The sequence below is a fragment of the Scyliorhinus torazame genome, chromosome 5, assembly GCF_047496885.1.
Source record: "Scyliorhinus torazame isolate Kashiwa2021f chromosome 5, sScyTor2.1, whole genome shotgun sequence".
NCBI lineage: Eukaryota > Metazoa > Chordata > Chondrichthyes > Carcharhiniformes > Scyliorhinidae > Scyliorhinus > Scyliorhinus torazame.
In genome coordinates this window covers 76,136,457-76,154,803 of record NC_092711.1, presented here as the reverse complement: position 1 = coordinate 76,154,803, position 18,347 = coordinate 76,136,457, and the positions used below count along the sequence as shown (strand labels likewise).

General features: G+C 45.8%; 2 protein-coding genes across 5 annotated transcripts in view; one reads left to right on the top strand and one right to left on the bottom strand.

The window, feature by feature from the left end:
• The window catches only part of LOC140421380 (uncharacterized), a 456,825-nt gene that overhangs the window by 10,133 nt on the left and 428,345 nt on the right, over window positions 1-18,347 (bottom strand). The gene's annotated exons all lie outside the window — the stretch shown is intronic.
• Window positions 13,634-18,347, top strand: part of LOC140418533 (uncharacterized) — a 74,861-nt gene continuing 70,147 nt past the window's right edge. For 2 of the 4 annotated variants that reach the window (XR_011945115.1, XM_072502011.1), the window contains exon 1: window positions 13,663-13,808. The gene's annotated coding sequence lies outside the window, so the exon portion shown is untranslated. Of the gene's footprint in view, window positions 13,809-18,347 lie in introns of all 4 variants that reach the window. The other 2 variants (XM_072502013.1, XM_072502012.1) reach the window with 2 other exon arrangements.

Genomic DNA, 18,347 nt, shown 5'->3' with positions numbered 1-18,347 from the left:
GTTCGGATTGGTAGGATTATGCTGGAAAACGTGAAGAAATGCATAGATAAAACAGCACAGGTGGATTCAGCGGGAATGGAGCCGCCTTTTCAACATGGCGGCCTGACCCTCAGGAGGTCTCTCGACCGCTAGGAGGTCTCTCGACCCCACGCTCTCTGGGGCTCTCTGGGAGGCGGCAAAAATGATGACTGTCAACATTATCCGTGTTACTGACCAGAGGCGGAGTGTGCTGACTCAATATCTGTGAGCTCATGAGGCCCAGCTCCAAAACGCCATGGAGAGGCTCGATGGTCCGGAGGAGAGAATCCTGAACATTCAGCAAGATGCTTCCGTCGAATTCAATCCTTTGAAAACCAGTCAAGTGGCTGGCGGAGGTCCTGGAGAACTGAGGTTCGGAGAAAGAACATCTGAGTCATCGGCCTGTCAGATGGTCATCATAGAATTTACAGTGAAGGAGGCCACTCGGCCCATCGAGTCTGCGCCTTGGAAACAGCACCCCACCCAAGCCCATACCGCCACCCCATCCCCGTAACCCCACCTAACCTTTTATTTGGGCACGAAGGGCAATTTATCGTGGCCAATCCACCGAACCTGCACATCTTTGGACTGTGCGAGGAAACTTGAGCACCCGGCGGAAACCCATGCAGACACGGGGAGAATGTGCAGACTCCGCACAGATAGTGACCCAAGCTGGGAATCGAACCTGGGACCCTGGATCTACCACTGTGCTACTGTGCTGCCCATAAATTATGATATTTTCTGTCCATTTAGTGTGGAGAGTAAGACTCCCGTTAGGTTCTTAGAGGATCGACTGCCACGTTTTCTCGAGCTGGATGTGAAGCCTGGGCGTTCCAAATTAGAAAGGGAGCATCGGTCTTTGAGGCCGAGGGATAGTTTTCATCCCAGGCCTGTAATCATTCGCTTCCACAACTTGAGAGAATGTCCTGGAGAGGGAACAATGAGGTGGAACCTGGCTGCAGGAAGGAGTGAGGATTTACTTCTTCCAGGAATTTCGGCAGCAACACAAACGAAGCGTCGAGGCCTCGATGAGGTTCAAAGGCAACGCAAGGCTGTGCGGCGTGAATTACGTTGTGCGTTATCCTGAGACCCGAAAAATGGTATCCAACAACTCCGTCAAGTCTTTCAATAATCCAACTATTACCTTGGCCTTCATGAAATCCATGAAGGGCAAGGATCTGAAGGGATGGTTTGCAGCTCGAACTAACTCAGGTGCTAATCAGGACTCTTCGCCCTATCATGGTATCGTTGTCTGAATTTCAGAATCACAGAAATACACACAGGGACAGGAGTAGGCCATTCATCCCCTCGCATCTGTCCTGCCATTTAGTGAGATCATGGCTGATCTGTGACCTAACTCCATATCCCTGAATATCTTTGCTTAACAAAACTCTACCTCCGATTTAAACTTAACAACTGATCCAGCTTCACCTGCTGTGTGTGGGAGAGAGTTCCAAACCTCTCCCACCCTGTGTGTGAAGATGTTCTTCCGAACATCTCTCCTGAACGGTCTAGCCCTAATTTTTAGACAATGATCCCTAATTTTAGAATCTCCAAACAGTGGAAATAGTTGATCTTTATCTACCCTGTCTTTCCCTGTTAATATCTTAAATACATCAATTAGATCACACCTTAAATGTCTAAATTCCAGCAAAAACAGGCCTAATTTGTGGTTAAAACTTTGGGTCCGAGTCTCTGCAATCTCTCACTCGCCTCCCACAGCATCCTGGGACACAATTCATCCAGAGCTAGTAATCTAATAAACTTACTGGGCGGCACGGTAGCATAGTGGTTAGCACTGCTGCTTCACAGCACCAGGGATCCAGGTTCGATTCCGAGCTTGGTTCTCTGTCTGTGTGGAGTCTGCACATTCTCCCCGTGTCTGCATGGGTTTCCTCCAGTAAGTCCCGAACGATGAGCTTAGTAGGTGAATTGGACATTCTGAATTCTCCCTCTGTGTGCCCGAACAGGCGCCGGAGTGTGGCGACTGGGGGATTTTCACAGTAACTTCATTGCAGTGTTAATGTAAGCCTACTTGTGACAATAATAAAGATTATTATGAATGGGCCAAAGGGCCTCTATCCGTGCTGTAAAGAGAGGGACTTTATAGAGAAACTGCCAAAGCCTCAACACTCACCAGCTCTGAGGACACACCTCAGCTCCCTTTCCAATCTGAAAGCAGCCTGAGCTGGATTTACATTCCCCTTAATTGATCATTGCTGGGTGATAATCCTGTACTTCCTCACCTCACACCACTGTGACAGCACCTTCACTACACAGACTGCAGCAACTGACCAAACATCACCTTCCCAGTTATTCCTGAAGGCACCGCCTTCCCAACCTGGCCCCTTGCCTGAGGTGTGGTGATCCTCAGGGCACATCACCGCCGGTCAGCTCTCTCCCGGGACCAGGCCCTCGTTCACAGCCGCCATCTTGGGGAAACAGAGCGCATGCGCTGGCGTCTTGGCGATGCAACAGTTAGTAGGCGGGGCCTGAAGATTTCTGTTCTCCAGCCGGGTCCTAGCGCCCGCAGATTTCGACTTTGGTAAACAGGTTCCAAAAAATTTCACCCACTCCCAAACTGAAGTTGATATTTGTGGCCTGGAGGTGTCTGTGGATCGCGTATACATTCAGTGTGAGAGGCTGCAGCCTCTGTATAGTTACCTGAAGGCGGTTATACAGCGTTTGATTACATTTCATGATCCTTTCCAGTTCCAGGCTTTTCCCCAGGGTAGAGGGGTCAATTACTAGGGGGCATAGGTTTAAGGTGAGAGGGGCAAAGTTTAGAGTAGATGTACGAGGCAAGTTTTTTACGCAGAGGGTAGTGGGTGCCTGGAACTCACTACCGGAGGAGGTAGTGGAGGCAGGGACGATAGGGACATTTAAGGGGCATCTTGACAAATATATGAATAGGATGGGAATAGAAGGATACGGACCCAGGAAGTGTAGAAGATTGTAGTTTAGTCGGGCAGTATGGTCGGCACGGGCTTGGAGGGCCGAAGGGCCTGTTCCTGTGCTGTACATTTCTTTGTTCTTTGTTCTTTGTTCTTTGTTCATTATCGGGATGTTTGTGTGATATTTTCTTACCCTCAGAGTGATTTTACTTTATTTGAAATACATTTCAGCAGCAGGCTCACTGGTGATTTTTAAACCGAAGATGGTTATTTATTGTCACACAATTTCCCTGGATGTTTGAACATCTCAGTCTGTCTTATTCACACTCACTGACACATAAACAGAAATTAGATACAGATCAAGTTGAAGCTGGAATGATGAAAATGGAATGTAGACTGCAGTCTTTATATCGCTGCAGGCCTGTTGTCTTCTTGTTGAGCTAATCCTTTAGTTGGAGTGAAGCGTTTTTAGAAACAAATTATTCTCATGAGTCTCTGAAGCTTCTTGTAGATGAATAGCCAGGAGGTTGGTTCTCAGGTGGACTTGGAAGCTGGAATAAGTACAGTACTGTGGCTGCACTGGAAAACATTCAGCTCTGCTGGTTCAGCTGGTTCCTGGTGCTTCGGGTGCTTCTCACACACACATTTTCTTTGTTCAGGGTTTATTATACTGCATCCCTGACAATTAACTGCAGGGTTAAAACTCTGAGACCCAGAACACCCGATAGAATAGCAGTTTACGATGCTCACTCACGCTTATCTCTGTCCAAATTCGAGCTCATTCTCCGGTGTTCAATATGGCTCTTGGAGACCGACAGTCCAGAGATTTCATGCTCCTCAAATACTGGTTCATCCTGACACAACGAGACATTTAAACTTCGCAGGTGGCTGCAAAGTTTCCTTATTCGGGACCGTGTTTAATTAAATATTGGTCACAGAATCGAATATTACCCACAGTTTAATGTCCATAATAACCTGTTAAGTTGCAGCCGTCATGACAAAGTTTGTGGATCTTACAGTCTATAATATCTAGTATCCTTGTGCTGAGCGTGACATCCTGAATATACTCTTGGGTCTTATTAAAACAGTGCATTGTAGCTGGGTGGTGTGGGCGGCACGGTAGCACAGTAGTAATGAAATGAAATGAAAATCACTTATTGTCACAAGTAGGCTTCAAATGAAGTTACTGTGAAAAGCCCCTAGTCGCCACATTCCAGTACCTGTTCGGGGAGGCTGGTACTGGAATTGAACCGCGCTGCTGGCCTGCCTTGGTCTGCTTTCAAAGCCAGTGATTTAGCCCTGTGCTAAACAGCCCCTGCACTGTTAGCACTGTTGCTTCACAACTCCAAGGTCCCAGGTTCGATGCCAAGCTTGGATCACTGCCTGTGTGGAGTCTGCAAGTTCTCCCTGTGGGTTTCCTCCGGGTGCTCCGGTTTCCTTCCACAAGTCCCGAAAGACATGCTGTTGGGTGAATTGGACATTCTGAATTCCCCCTCTATGTACCCAAATATGCGCTGGAGTGTGGTGACTAGGGACCTTTCACAGTAACTTCATTGCAGTGTTAATGTAAGGCTACTTGTGACAATAAAGATTATTATTAATATTATTATGGAGGCGGGTGGGTGGTTACTCTGGCTGCCGACCGCTGTTCTATGGTCTTGTCTATTCCCAGTGGCCCTGCAGAGGGAGCATGCACTATCCACCAGAATGTTTGACACCTTCCACAACCAGTGGACACCTCAGCGGACAGAGTGTTTCACAGACACTGGGAACAATATTCTGGTTCAGTTAGGAAGGTTCCCAACACTTTTGTTGGGACTTCTAGCTGATTTTGGTCTTTTATTTTGACTGGGCCCCATGCTTGGGGAAAGCAAGAGAGGAAAGAAGGTTCTATAGAAACTAAAATTATCTGTTTTGAATTTCTATCCTATTCTTAAAATGATAATTTTTGTAAACTTCTTTTTCAGGCATTAGAACGGGAGGATTGGCATCTGGGCAACTTGAACCAAATATAGCATCGAGATCTGACAGTCACTCAATTCATTAGGATCTAAATATCACAAACTGTCAATGTGCTTGTCTGTTCTGACTGTGGGAAGTGATTTCAAACATCAGTGTGACTGGAAAAGCCCCGAGACACACACACACCTGAGTGGGAGTGTTCCAGTGAACTGACTGTGGAAAGAGCTTTAACCAGTTACACAACCTGAAAAATCATCTTGTTTCCTCTTGTGGGAGAGTCTAAGACCAAAGGGCATAATCTCAGAGCAAGGGATCTCAAATTTAGGACAGAGATGAGGAGACATTTCGTCCATCAGAGGGCAGTGAATCTGTGGAATTCTTCAGCTGGCATTCTGCCTCTGGAGTTTACCAAAATAAGGCAAAGGTGGAGTTGGCTTTACCCGGATGGGCCGCTTGGTGGCGCAGTGGCGTTTTCACTGAGGGGCCATGAGTTCAGTAACATCCCAGACAGGACTGGTGAGAAATATCTGTCTGGGAAAGGGGAGAAAACTATATAATCGGGGAAATGGAGCGCTCCCGAAGGACCTTAGAGAAAGGAGTTCGGCAAAGTCTTATTTTCTTCATTTTTCATTCAATGTTTATTACAATTTCAGAGAAAATATTAGAGAAAAGCTTATTTTGAATTAACAAAAGGGAACATAACGATTGAGGGTCACACTGAGAACAGAACACATGCCCTCTGAGCTGCCAAATGTATGTACAACTGTAACAGACATCAGAAAGAGAGAACAGGAGCTCAACATAAAGGGAAGGCAACTGTTGTAAATAAGGTACGAGATAAGTTACTTATTTAGACATGACATTGAGAGAAATTATTAGCTACAATTACATTACAGCCAAAATTATCTCGTACATTTCAAACTGAAAAACAGAAATACTGTCCATGATTGTCTCAGTTACAGATGCAGAATAATTAACTGAGAGGATTTTACTGTGAGAGTCACCAAGAGGAGATATTGTATTTCTGTCACACGCACATCACAATAAACAGTTGAGGAAAATCTACAGCGTCCGAAAGTCAACCGATCACTTGATCTGTAAAAGAGAGAGAAAATGACGAAGCAGATGTTTATGATCTGGGACATTGATGTTCGAGTTTTTAATCAATCAAACATTTAGAGATTTTTTAAACGGGCTTCTGTCAGTTTGAAGTGTGAGTGGATTGAATCTTCTCACCTTCACCAGAGTGACTGCAGCGCTGTAGGAAATGCTCAGGAAGAACAGGGTGATGAATGTGGAAGCGGTTGTCCAGATGTTCCCGTTATCATCCTCATCGTCTTCAGTCCAGGTGTGGTCTGTGGTATCTACGAGGATAGAGCAAATAAATATAATCAGATTGTTTATTAATCCAGGATATATTTTTAATATTCTCGCTTCATTTTCTCCCGCTGCTAATTCATTCTTTAATATATTTCCATTGCATATCTACTGTTGAGTTTGTGACACTCAGAAATCGATCTCTGTAACTTTTTTCTTCCAAGTAAGGGGCAAGTGAGCATGGCCAATCCACCTACCCTGCACATCTTTGCGTTGTGGGGTGAGACCCACGGGTCACGGGGAAACTCCACTGGGACAGAGACCCAGGAGCGGGATCAACCCCAGGTCCATGGTGGCGTGAGGCATCAGTGCTAACCACTATGCCACCGTGCCGCCATTGCCTGATGTTTGTGTTTGTTCTTTATCTTTTGTGTTTGTGTAGATGCGAAATTCGTGTTTTGCTTTAGTCTTTTGTGTGTCCCGATGTCTTTGTAAGTGTCATTGTGTGTGTTCATTTGCCAATGAGTATTGATCTGTGTATTTGTGTGTCAGCGCCTGTCTGTGAACTTTGTTTATCTTCTGTTAATCTGTATGTATGAGTGTTTGATTGTGTGTGTTTGTGTGTTGAAGTCTATGTTTATATATTAATGCCTGTGTTAATATAAGTTTATACTTCACTGCCCAGTAATGAAAGTGTTAATGTGTCTTTATACGTTCAACATGCATGTCAGTGTCTTAATGTTTGTGTCTGGATAAGTGCGTTTGTGTGTTTGTTGATGCGTGTATTTCATCATATAATCATTATCGTAAAATCCCTACTGTTCCGAACGAGGCCATTCGGCCCATTCAGTCTGCACCGACCCTCCGAAAGAGCACTCTACCTGGACGCATGCCCCTGACCTATCTCCAGAACCTCGTAACCCCACCTAACGTTGTGGGCACTAAGGGGTAATATAGCATGGCCAATCCACCTAACCTGCACATCCTTGGACTGTGGGAGGAAACCGGAGCACGCGGAGGAAACACGGACACGGGACAATGTGGAAACTCCACACCGACAATCCCCCAAGGCTGGAATTGAACCCGGGTTTCTGGCGCTGTGAGGCAGCAGTGCTATTTATGTGCTGATGGTTGTTTATAACTATCTATTGATGTGTATTGATGACTCTCTGTGTATTCGTGTGTGTTCGTGTTAATGAGTGTAAGTGTATGCTAATATGTGTCCACCTGATTAGTGTGCTAACGTGGATTATTGTCTCTGAATGGAAATATTTCTGTCATCGTGAAATTCTGCTAATGTATATGTTATTGGTTACATTTGTGTTTCATATTCTTCAGTCAATCTGCTTGTCTCGTTTCATATGTTTGTGTATCTGTGTGGACATGTGGTTGTATGTGTCTGTGTACATTTGTGTACCCGCTTGTGTGTGTGGATTTGTGTGTGTATGTTCACGTGTGTCTGTGTGTATAAACATGTGCTTTCTTGTGTTTAGGTGCAGGTTTGTGAATTTTTGCGTGTGTTTTTGTGACAAAATATGTGTGGTTCGTTATGCCTGGGTGTATGTTTATGCATGTGTTTCTATGTGTGTCTATGTATGTGTTTGTGTCTACGTGTGAGCGTGTGTGGGTCTGTGTGCATGTATGTTTAGTGTTTGTGTCTTAATCTGTCTGTGTATTTGTATCAGCTGCCTGTAGCGTTGCCATTTGTGGGTATTATTGGTACCTATGTAGAATATGTTGAACTTTCTGCTTATAAATGTGTTTTCTGTGAGGTGCACGCTGCCATCAGGTGACCGAATGCAAGAATACAAGGAGGTGCCTCAGGAGAGAACAGTGAAAACCCAGGGAGAATTCAATCACCAGTCTGGATTTGGATTATGGGGAATCGGGTTTAGCATACTGATAAGGCGAACAAGAGTGCTAAAACAATTATGTTGCACAAATAGATACTTTCAGACATCTTTATCATTATGGCCTTTGAAACCCTTCAGCCAGTAAGCTAAGTGCCGTCTTGTAATGTCAGTAACTGAATTCTTAGTCTAGAGAACCGTTTACTTCCAAACTCCCTGCTTGGGGACTGGGAAGATATTGAGTTAATAATCTCCCTCTCTCTGGTCAGCTCAGCAAATTGCCTTTGGGTTCTCCCTGCTGGAGGTGGAGATACAGAGAGTTCACTCATCACCTTCCTCATCTTTTGGTCGGGAATGTGGAGGTAAAATGGGTTAGTATTGCCCCTTTGCTGGGGAAGTGTGGGTACAGTGGATTAAATAATGCCCACCCACCTCTCTTTGTTGGGGAAGTGGGGAGACAGTGGATTAACAATTTCCCTTTCCCCTCTCTTTGACTAGGGATTATCGGTCTATGTTTCTGTGTGACCCTCAATTCAGTTCCCAGTGGGTGTGATGCAGCAACTTAAAGCTGACATTAATTTTAATGGGATGGACAATGAGAGAAGCAGGAACACCGAGATCTAAATATGATGTGTTTGTTTGTCTGAAATGGGAAAGTATCCGATTTCTCCTCAGCGGGAGGAAAGTCAATGAAGATATTTTGCTGAATCCTGGAATGAATGAGTTTTGCTCTGTCTCTAACCCAGGGTGTATCTGAGCTGGGAGCACTGGTTGTATGAGACTTGGGGACCAGACCTGTAGAAATCCGGGTCACATTGAACAGATCTGACCTTAGCAAAGTGGAAGCACCATTAATTAAGTGGCTGTGCATTTAAATCACAATTGGAGGAAAAAGCCTTTATTATTTTTATTTTAGTTGCAAATATAACTAATAGATACTCATTGACATGAATTAACGGTGTCCATCAGAGCGAGGGAAATGTTCACAAAACTGGGTTTACCGCTGGATTTATCAACCGTTCTGTTGATGATCTTCAAGGGGATGGCTTCATGTCCCACCACACAGGAGTAAGAAGCGCCGCTGGCCCACTCCTCCGCTGCAATGGATAACAGGCTGTACATGAAGAAGGAGCTATGCCGTTCTCCGCCATCACCTCGGTGTTCTTGTAGTTCCCGGGATTCACCGGCTTGTCATTGACGGTCCACTTGACGAAGATCTCTCGGGGGGAGAAACCTCTCACTAAGCAGCTGAGGGAGACGAATCTCTGAGCGGAGACGTCTTCAGCCGAGGGCAGGAGGACAGAGACGGACGGTTCCCGCGGATTGGGATCTGCAGAAAATGTACAATAAATGTCAATAAAATGGGGAATTCCGGAGACATTGGAACCGCGGGTTAGATGTGAGAGAATTGTGTTTTGTGTTGGATTTTAAAGGTTTCCATTTCCCAGTTTGGGATCTGTCCGGTTTCCCAGCTCGGAGCTGAGGTGGACACAAGCCTTTACCCTGAGAATTTACGGATAATGGATTCGAAAGTTTCAGAAAGTGTACAGCAGGGAAACAGGCCATTCGGCCCGCCTGTTCTGTGCTGGTGTATAAACTCCACTCCAGGCTCCTCCCACCTTACCCCAAGAGGATTGGGAAGAACACCCTTATTGAAAAGGGAGGGAATCAAAAACAAGTAACTATAGGCCAGGGACATTAATAGCTGAGCATTTAAGCATACAGAGTGTAATCAAGCTGGGTCTGCCCGGCTTCGTGAAGGGTAAATCATGCCTGACAAATTTATTGCAATTCTTTGAGGTAATAACGAGAAGGCTGGAGAGAGGGGGACCAGTAGATGTGATATACATGAATTTCAAAACTGTGTTTAATAAGCGAATGTACTATTGCCATGGCTGCAGATACAAAAATGGAAAGGTAAGTGGTGAGGTATACAGAATATCCACAGAGGGACAGAGACAGCGTAACTTACTGAGTAAAAACTTGGCAGATGAAACATAATGTAGGAAAATGTGAGGTTAGACACTTTAGTAGGAGGAAGAACATAACGGAATATTATTTAGATGGAGAAAGACTGTAGAAAGCTAAAGTAACGGGGGAATTGGGGGTCCTCGTGCAGAAACCACACAAAGCAAGTTCTGCAGGTAATATGGAGACAAATTGAATGTTGACATTTATTTCAAAGGGAATAGAATGTAAACATGGGGAAGTCGAGCTAAAACTATACAAGGCATTAGTTAGACTGCACCTGGTATACTTTGAATAGTTTTGGTGCCCTTATCTAAGGAAGACAATTGGTTTTGAAGGCAGTCCAGAGAAGGATCACGAGGTTGATCCCGAGCATGGAGGGAATTTCTTATGGGGAGAGGTTAAGTAGGCTGGGTTGTACTTATTGGAGTTTAGAGGAATGAAGGCAGCCGAATCGAGACATGAAAGATTCTCAGAGAGCTTCTTAGGAGGATGTTTTCCCTTGTGGGATTTCTGTTTATTTTTCAATGCCTGCCGATTTTCCTGCCAAAAGCTTTTTTCAAAGAGATTGAGGGAAGGATTACTTTGTTCATATGGGGAGGGAAGGTGGCCAGAGTTAGAAAGGTGCTGCTACAGAGGGGAAGGCAGGCAGGGGGTTTGGGTCTTCCGAATCTGATGTATTACTACTAGGCGGCGAATGTGGAGAAGGTGCGGAGCTGGGTCAGTGGGGTTGATTCCCAGTGGATCAGAACGGACGAATGGAGGACAGTTTGTGCAGGGAGTCCGGATTGAAAGCACTAGCATCAGCGCCGCTCCCGATGGCCCCGGGGAAATACTCAGGGTGTCCCGGAATAATAGCTTCATTGAGAATTTGGAAGCAGTTTTGCCAACACTTCGGGTTGGGGGCAGGGTCAAGGGAAATGCCGATTCAGGGAAACCACAGATTTGAGCCAGGGAAGTGGGATGGAAATTTTCGGAAATGGGAGGAGAAGGGGATTAATACACCAAAAGATTTGTTTCTTAGGGGTCGGTTTGCAAGTTTGAAGGAGCTGGAAGCGAAGTATGGGCTGGAGCAAGGGGAAATGTTTAGATACATGCATGTTCGGGATTTTGCCAGAAAGGAGAGACAGAGCCTCCCGGTGGAGCAGGTCTCCACATTGCTGGAGGAGGTGCCGATGACAGGGGGACTGGAGAAGGGGGTAGTGTCGGCGGTTTACAGAGCTATTTTGGATGAGGAGAAGGCACCACTGGAAAGGATCAAAGCAAAGTGGGGGGAAGAGTTGGGCGAGCATATGGAGGAGGGGTTCTGATGTGAGGTGCTCCTGAGAGTGAATGCCTCCACCTCATGCGCAAGTTTGGGGCTGGTACAGCTGAAGGTGGTATACAGAGCACACCTCACGAGGGCGAGGATGAGCCAATTCTTTGAAGGAGTAGAAGATGTGTGTGAACGTTGCGGGCGGGCGGGTGGGGGGGGGGGGGGTGCTGCTAATCATGTTCATATGTTTTGGTCCTGTCCAAAGCTAGAGGAGTATTGGAAGGAGGATTTTAGGATAATTTCTAAAGTGATGCACGTGAAACTGGCCCCTATTCGGGGTGTCGGACCACCCAGGGTTGGAAACGCGTGCGGAGGCAGATGTTGTAGCCTTCGCCTTGTTGATCGCCCGAAAGCGGATCCTGATAGGTTGGAGAGCAACCGCTCCACCCTGTGCCCTGGCGTGACGGGGGGACCTATTGGAATTCTTGACTCTTGAGTAGGTTAAGTTTGAAGTGAGGGGAAGGATGGAGGGGTTCTACAATTCATAGGCATTATTCATTATGCACTTTCAAGAAGCAGATAACATAGAACATTAGTTGAGGCGGGTGGGTGGGAGGGTTGGGGGGAGGGTGTGTGTGTGTGTTAATGGCGACTATGGGTGATCCCTAATTCCTTTTTGTCATTTGTTTGTGTGAACATGCGGGCTAATGTTTGGGGTTTGGTGGGAGGATGGGATCGTTGTTATTGGTATGGGGATTGACATATTTGTTACTGATTATTGTTTATTGTTGGTGGGTGTAAGTTTGGGAGAAAATGTGAAAAAGGAGGAGAATAAAAAAATTTTTTAAATTTTTTTAATAAACAGTGCCAGTGACTGTGAAAGACCCCTAGACGCTACATTCCGGTGCCTGTTTGGGTACGCAGAGGGAGAATTCAGAATGTCCATATTACCTAACAGCACGTTTCGGGACTTGTGGGAGGAAACCGGAGCACCCAGAGGAAAACCCACGCAGACACGGGGAGAACGTGCAGACTCCGCACAGACAGTGACCCAAGCTGGGAATCGAACCTGGGACCCTGGAGCTGTGAAGCAACAGTGCTATACACTGTGCTACCATGCCGCCCATCCCACCCAGCAACAATGCACTGTTTTAATCAGACCCAAGAGTAGATTCAAGATGTCACGCTCGGCACAAGGATACTAGATATTATAGACTGTAAGATCCACAAACTCTGCCAAGGTGTCTGCAACTTAACAGGTTATTATGGACATTAAACTGTGGGCAACATTCGATTCTGTGACCAATATTTAGTTAACACGGATCTGAGTAAGGAAACTTTGCAGCCACCTGTGAAGCTTAAATGTCTCGTTGTGTCAGGATGAACCAGCATTTGAGGAATATGAAATCTCGGGACTGTTGGTCTCCAAGTGTCATATTGAACACAGGAGAATGAGCTCGAATTGGGGCAGAGATAAGCGTGAGTGAGCATCGTAAACTGCTATTGTATCGCGGTGTTCTGGGTCTGAGTTTTAACCCTGCAGTTAATAGTCAGGGATACAGTATAATAAACCCTGAACAAAGCAAATGTGTGTGTGAGAAGCATCTGAAGCACCAGGAACCAGCTGAACCAGCAGAGCTGAATGTTTTCCAGTGCAGCCACAGTACTGAACATATTCCAGCTTCCAAGTCCACCTGAGAACCAACCTCCTGGCGATTCATCTACAGAAAGCTTCAGAGCCTCGTGAGAATTATTCGTTTCTAAAAATGCTTCACTCCAACTAAAGGATTAGTTCAACACGAAGACAACAGACCTGCAGCGATATAAAGATTGCAGTCTACATTCCATTTCCATCATTACAGCTTCAACTTGATCTGTACCTAATTTCTGTTTATGTGTCAGTGAGTGTGAAAGAGATGAGGAGCTGAGATGTTCAAACATCCAGGGAAATAGTGTGATAATAAATAAACTTTATTCCTTTAAAAATCACCAGTCAGCCTGCTGCTGAAATGTATTTTAAATAAAGGAATATCACTCTGAGGGGAAGAAAATATCACATAAACATCCTGATAATGAACTGGAAAGGACCACTAAGTGTAATCAAACACTGTATAACCCCCTTCAGGTAGCTGGATAGAGGCTGAACCCTCTCACACTGAATGTCTACGTGATCCACAGACACCTCCAGGCGAAAAAACATCAGCTTCAGCCTGGGAGTGGGTGAAACATTAAAAAAACCTGTTGCCCGTTTAACTGATCGCCGGGCACTAGGACCCGGCTGGGAACAGAAACCTCCAGGCCCCGCCCACTCGCTGTTGCATCACCAAGACGCCAGCGCATGCGCCCTGCTTCCCCAAGATGGTGGTTGTGAACCAGGGCCTGGTTCTGGGAGAGAGCTGACCGGCGGTGATGTGACCTGAGGATCACCACACCTCAGGCAAGGGGCCAGGTTGGGAAGGCGGTGCCTTCGGGAATAACTGGGAAGGTGATGTTTGGTCAGTTGCTGCAGTCTGTGTAGTGAAGGTGCTGTCACAGTGGTGTGAGGTGAGGAAGTACAGGATTATCACCCAGCAATGATCAATTAAGGGGAATGTAAATCCAGCTCAGGCTGCTTTCAGATTGGAAAGGGAGCGAAGGTGTGTCCGCAGAGCTGGTGAATGTTGGGGCTTTGGCACTTTCTCTATAAATTAATTCCCTCCCTCCCTCTACCTTTAAAGTCGTAGAATTTTACAGCACGGAAAGGGCCCCTTCGGCCCATTCACAATAATCTTTATTATTGTCACAAGAAGGCTTACATTAACACTGCAATGAAGTTACTATTAAAATCCCTGAATTGCCACACTCCGACGCCAGTTCGGATGCACTGAGGAATAATTCAGAATGTCCAATTCACCGAAGAAGCTGGTCTTTCGGTACTTGTGGGAGGAAACCCACGCAGACACGGGCAGAATGTGCAGACTCCGCACAGACAGTGACCCAAGCCAGGAATCGAACCCAGGTCACTGGCGCTGTGAAGCAGCAGTGCTAACCACTATACTACTGTGCCGCCCATAAGATTATTAGATTACTAGGTCTGCATGAATTGTGTCCCAGGATGCTGTGGGAGGCCAGGGAGGAGATTTCAGGGGCTCTGACCCAAACTTTTAATTTCTGGCCACGAGGGGAGTTGCCAGGTGACTTGAGAACAGCTAATGTGGTCCTATTATTTCAGAAAGGTTGTTGAGATAAGCCAGGGAACTGCAGTCCAGTGAGTCTTACATCAGTGGTAGGGAAACTATTGGAGAAAGTTCTGATGGACTCTATTTCCACTTGGAGAGGTTTGATCAGGAATAGTCAGCATGACTTTGTCAGAGGGAGGTCATGCCGAACAAATTTGATTGCATTTTTTGAGCATGTGACCAGGTGTGGAGATGGGGGTTGATGTAGTTTACATGGATTTCAATAAAGCTTTGGACAAGATCCCACATGGAAGACTTGCGGATAACTCAAAGATTGGCCAGATGGTTAACAGTGAGGTTGAGTGTCTTGGGTTACAGAAAGATATAGACGGAATGGGCAGAAAAGTGGCAAATGGAACTGGAACCCTAAAAAGTGAGGTGACACACTTTGGAAGGGGTAATGTGACAAGGAAGTATTCAATGAACAGCATGACACTGGGAAGTTCTGAGCAACAAAGGGACCTTGGCGTGTTTGTCCAGAGATCTCTGAACGTGGAAGGGCAGGTTAATAGGGTGGTGAAAAAGACATATGGGACATTACTGTGAGCATTTCTGGTTGCTACATTATAAGAACTAGAACTACAAGCAGGAGTAGGCCATCTGGCCCCTCGAGCCTGCTCCACCATTCAATGAGATCATGGCTGATCTTTTGTGGACTCCGCTCCACTTTCCAGCCCGAACACCATAACCCTTAATCCCTTTATTCTTCAAAAAACTATCTTTATCTTAAAACCATTTAATGAAGGAGCATCTACTGCTTCACTGGGTAAGGAATTCCATAGATTCACAACCCTTTGGGTGAAGACGTTCCTCCTAAACTCAGTCCTAAATCTACTTCCCCTTATTTTGAGGCTATGCCCCCTAGTTCTGCTTTCACCCACCAGTGGAAACAACCTGCCTGCATCTATCCTATCTATTCCCTTCATAATTTTATATGTTTCTATAAGAGCCCCCCTCATCCATTCCAACGAGTACAGTCCCAGTCTACGCAACCTCTCCTCATAATCCAACCCCTTCAGCTCTGGGATTAACCTCTTGAATCTCCTCTGCACACCCTCCAGTGCCAGTACGTCCTTTCTCAAGTAAGGAGACCACAACTGAACACAATACTCCAGCTGTGGCCTCACTCACACCTTGTACAATTGCAGCAGAACCTCCCTAGTCTTAAACTCCATCCGTCTAGCAATGAAGGACAAAATTCCATTTGCCTTCTTAATCACCTGTAAACCAACTTTTTGCGACTCATGCACTAGCACACCCAGGGCTCTTTGCACAGCAGCATGTTTTAATATTTTATCATTTAAATAATAATCCCTTTTGCTGTTATTCCTACCAAAATGGATAACCTCACATTTGTCAACATTGTATTCCATCTGCCAGACCCTAGCCCATTCACTTAGCCTATCCAAATTCCTATACAGACTTCCAGTATCCTCTGCACTTTTTGTTTTACCACTTATCTTAGTGTCGTCTGCAAACATGGACACATTGCCCTTAGTCCCCAACTCCAAATCATCTATGTAAATTGTGAACAGTTGTGGGCCCAACACTGATCCCTGAGGGACACCACTAGCTACCGATTGCCAACCAGAGAAACACCCATTAATCCCCACTCTTTGCTTTCTATTAATTAACCAATCCTCTATCCATGCTACTACTTTCCCTTTAATGCCATGCATCTTTATCTTATGCAGCAAACCTTTGTGTGGCACCTTGTCAAAGGCTTTCTGGAAATCCAGATATACCACATCCATTGGCTCCCCGTTATCTACGGCACTGGTCATGTCCTGAACAAATTCCACTAAATTAGTTCGGCACGACCTGCCCTTTATGAACCCATGCTGCGTCTGCCCAATGGGACAATTATAGGAAGGATATGATTGGAGACAGTGCAGAGGAGATTCACCAGGATGTTGCACGGGATGGAACATTTATGAAGAGAGGTTGGATAGAACAAACAAAGAACAAAGAAAGTTACAGCACAGGAACAGGCCCTTCGGCCTTCTCAAACCTGCACTGATCATGCTGCCCGTCTAATCTAAAACCTTCTACTCTTCTGGGGTCCCCCATTCTATTCATCTATTTGTCAAGGCGTCCTTAAATGCCACTATTATACCTGCTTCCACCACCACCTCTGGCAGTGAGTTCAAGGCACGCCCTACCCTCTGTGTTAAAGAATTTCCCTCGTACATCTCCTCTAAACTTTGCCCCTCTCATCTTAAACCTGTGTCCCCTAGTAATTGACTCTTCCACCCTGGAAAAATGTTTCTGACCATCCTCTCTGTCCATGCCCCTCATAATTTTGTCGACTTCTGTCAGGTCACCCCTCAACCTCCGTCGTTCCAGTGAGATCAAACCAAGTTTCTCCAACCTCTCTTCACAGCTAATGCCCTCCATACAAGGCAACATCCTGGTAAATCTTTTCTGTACTCTCTCCAAAGCCTCCACATCCTTCTGGTAGTGTGGCGACCAGAATTGAACACTATGTTCCAAGTGTGGCCGAACTAAGGTTCTGTAAAGCTGCAACATGACTTTTCAATTTTTAAACTCAATGCCCCGGCTGATGAAGGCAAGCATGCCGTATGCCTTCTTGACTACCTTCTCCACTTGTGATGCCATACTCTTAATGGTTCTGCCATTTGCTGTATATTTCCCCACTGTATTAGACCTTCCAGAATGCGTTACCTCACATTTGGCTGGATTAAACTCCATCTGCCATCTCTCTGCCCAAGTCTCCGACCGATTTCTATCTTGCAGCATCCTCTGACGGTCCACATCACTATCCGCAATTCCACTAACCTTTGTGTTGTCTGCAAACTTACCAATCAAACCAGTTACATTTTCCTCCAAATCACTTACATATACTACAAACAGCACAAGTCACAGCAGTGATCCCCACGAAACACCACTAGTCACAGCCTTCCATTGCTACCCTCAGTCTTCTATGACCGAGCCAATTCTGTATCTATCTTACCAGTTCAGCTCTGATCCTGTGTGACTTCACCTTCTGTACCAGTCTGCCAAGGGGCTTACGACCTTCATCAATCATCTCCGTCACTTCCTCAAAAAACACTATCAAGTTAGTGAGACACTATCTCCTCTTCACAAAACCATGCTGCCTATCACTAATACGTCCACTTGCTTCGAAATGGCAGCAAATCCTGTCTCGAAGAATCCTCTCCAACAATTTCCCTACCACTGACGTAAAGTTCACCGGCTTGTAATTTTCTGGATTATCCTGCATTTTCCTTTAAATTTTCTGGGTTATCCTTAGGTTTGGGTTGTTTTCATTGGAGCCGAGAAGGGGGCCGGTGCATGTGTGTGTGTGTGTGTGGGGGGGGGGGGGGGGGGGGGGTGTGACCTGATCGAGGTGTACAAGATTATTAGGGGCTTGGACAGGGTGGATAGGGAGCAGCTGTTCCCCTCAGTTGAAGGTCAGGCACGAGGGGCCACAAGTTCAAGATGAGGGGAGAAGGTTTAGGGGGGTTTTGAGGAAAAACCTTGTTACCCAGAGGGTGGTGACAGTTTGGAACCCACTGCCTGGGAGGGTGGGAGAAGCGGGTTGCCTCACATCCTTTAAACACTTGGCACGTCATAACATTCAAGGCAATGGGCCAAGAGCCAACAAATGGAATCAGGTAGGTCAGGTGCTTTTCACGTGTCGGTGGCCATTCAGACTCAATGGGCCGAAGGGCCTCTTCACTGTTGCTGTTGATACAAAGTTCGGTGGCATCGCAGACAGACTAGATGATAGCATAAAATTGCAAGAAGATATTGACAGACTCGGTGAATAGGCAAATTTGTGGCAAATGGAATTCAAAGTAAACAAGTGTGAGGTTATACATTTTGGACCAAAAAAGAATAG